Source organism: Stylophora pistillata, chromosome 6 (assembly GCF_964205215.1).
Source record: "Stylophora pistillata chromosome 6, jaStyPist1.2, whole genome shotgun sequence".
Classification (NCBI taxonomy): domain Eukaryota; kingdom Metazoa; phylum Cnidaria; class Anthozoa; order Scleractinia; family Pocilloporidae; genus Stylophora; species Stylophora pistillata.
The window spans coordinates 17,392,268-17,394,744 of NC_142524.1; the positions used below are offsets into that span (position 1 = coordinate 17,392,268).

A 2,477-nucleotide genomic window follows, 5' to 3' on the forward strand; every position below is an offset into this window, starting at 1 on the left:
CTTTTGGTGATTTTGCACGCGTGACAAATTAGTCTGTTAAGGAAATTCCAACCGAAGTATGTAAATAGCTTAATACATCTTAGATTTTAACCATTTTAAGTTGAAAAGAAAGTAGGACAGAGCCTTCATAACACACCAATATTAATTGATTCTCTTAATTTTTTAAACGGCTAAGGGCTCGTCCACACTAACGCGGATTCAAAAGCATGCGGATTCGTTTTACCGAAAACGCATCGATTGATCAGGGTCCACACTACCGTTTTCACTGCGTTTCCGACCGTCCACACTAACACGCTGCGAATCTGCTGTGAGGCATGTTAGTTCTTTTGCGCATGCTCTGAAAGACGCCCCTGCGTCGGTTTTCCCGCCGTTACGAAGTAAACACTCTTTGCAGCTACAAAATCTTCTTGCCCCGGCTTGCCGTGTGTTCAAGCCAATTCGCCGATATGAGGTCCTAGAAAATGCTATTTCCCTCATAAGATTCGTTGTATGTGAGAATAATAATACAGTAAATAGAGCGACATTCCGCCATGTTTGTTTTGATGTTTGGTTTTCGCGCGAGAGCGTGTTTAATTTGCTTCCGGCCGAACGCAAGGCGCTGAGGGCCTTGAAGCGTGACTTTGAGTTAAACCTCAAAAGGCCTACAAAGGAACAACAGCCGTAGTCATGAACAAACCCGACAAAATTTTAGAAGGCCAAACTCTACTAGATAACGAAGATAACTACAGGCCTCTTGCATCACCCATGGTCAAAGAGACGGACCATAAGGTCAGACAACTTATTGCAGACCTCTACAATGGCAATCATATAGACGACAGGACTAAAAAATGGCTTTGTCAAACCCCAAATCCGCCTCGAATTCCACAATTCTACACCCTAACAAAAATACACAAACCTTCTCCGGTCGGCAGACCGATAGTGTCAGGGTGTGATGGCCCTACAGAGAAACTATCATCATTTGTCCGCAGACTCCTTCAGTCGATAGCACAAAAACAAAAGTCGTATCTTAAGGATACTACAGACTTCGTCAATTTCATAGAAAATACGAAAGTCCCGGAGAGCGTAATACTTGTTTCAATGGACGTTACAAGCTTGTATACAAATATACCACAAGAGGAGGGAATAGACACTGTATGCAAAGCATACGAAATATTCTACAGAAACGGAACTCCTATCCCTACACAACTACTAAAACAAGCGCTTAGGCTAATTCTCCAAGAAAATTCTTTCCATTTTAATGGAAAACACCACCTTCAAACACATGGTACAGCCATGGGCACGAAAATGGCAGTCGCCTTTTCTAATATTTTCATGAACAAGGTAGAGACAGAAATCTTTAACAAAAGCCTTTTCAAACCGCTTGTTTGGAGACGTTGCATAGACGACATGTTCTCGCTATGGAGCACAAACAAAGCAACAATAGAACGTTTCATTGAAAAAGCAAACAACCATCATCCAACAATAAAATTTACGGCTGAAATTTCCGATAAGGAAACAACATTCCTGGACTCCTACATCTACAAAGGCGAACGATTCGAAAGGGACACAATTCTTGATGTGCGCACCCATTTTAAACAAACTGAGACATTTCAGTATACACACTATAGTTCCTGTCACCCACAAGGAGTTAAAAAAAGCTTCATAAAAGGGGAGGCCCTTAGACTTCTCAGAACAAACTCCTCTCAAACGATATTTCAGGAGAAAATCGCAAATTTCAAAGCGCACTTGCTAAAGAGAGGCTACCCAGAGGACCTCATTAACACAACCCTCTCAGAGGTGAATTTCAAAAACAGGAAATTAGCCGTTCAACAGAAACCGTAGACGAACCAAGGAATCTTGCCTTTTGTTACACAATACCAACCATCAGTGCCACACATAAGGCAAATTCTCATGAAAAACTGGCATTTAATAGAAACACAACCACTACTGAGCGTACTATACAAAACTCCGCCGCTCGTAGCTTACAAAAGTGGGCGGTCGCTCAAAGACATACTCGTGGGGGCTAAACTTTGAATTCTTGGGTTTCAGGTGACGTCACAAGCTTTGCAGAAGTTAGTGTCCGCCATGTTGGTGTCCCTCGGGTGTCAAATTTATGAATAATTAGTCGATTTCTATAGTGAAGCTCTCTCTCTTATCGCCGTATTTTATTTCGCCAACTACAGGAATATCCAGAAAGAAAAAAGCGATAAAAGTACCTGGCATTCATCTTAAGGTATCCCAGTGCTCTCTGAGTATGCCGAAAGCTCAGAGAGTTGGATAAAGGAAAGATGTTTGCAGAAGATCTCGGTCATCGGGGTTGACCCTGCAAGCATACCAGCCGAGAAGTTCAGTCCAAAATCCTTGCCTCCTGTGGAAGTGTCGGACTTGCTGAGTTACCTCGTTATTGAGACCAGCTTCTACACCAAGAAGCAGTTCAAGGCGTTCAAGAGTCTGGAGGCGTTTAATCAAATGGTGTCGGGATTTGTAACCTCAGTTGT

At 42.6% G+C, this 2,477-nt stretch overlaps 1 pseudogene; it reads left to right on the forward strand.

Moving 5' to 3' along the window:
• The first annotated feature begins 666 nt into the window (after nt 1-666).
• On the forward strand, nt 667-2,013 carry LOC148728590 (uncharacterized; annotated as a pseudogene).
• Nucleotides 2,014-2,477: the final 464 nt, after the last annotated feature.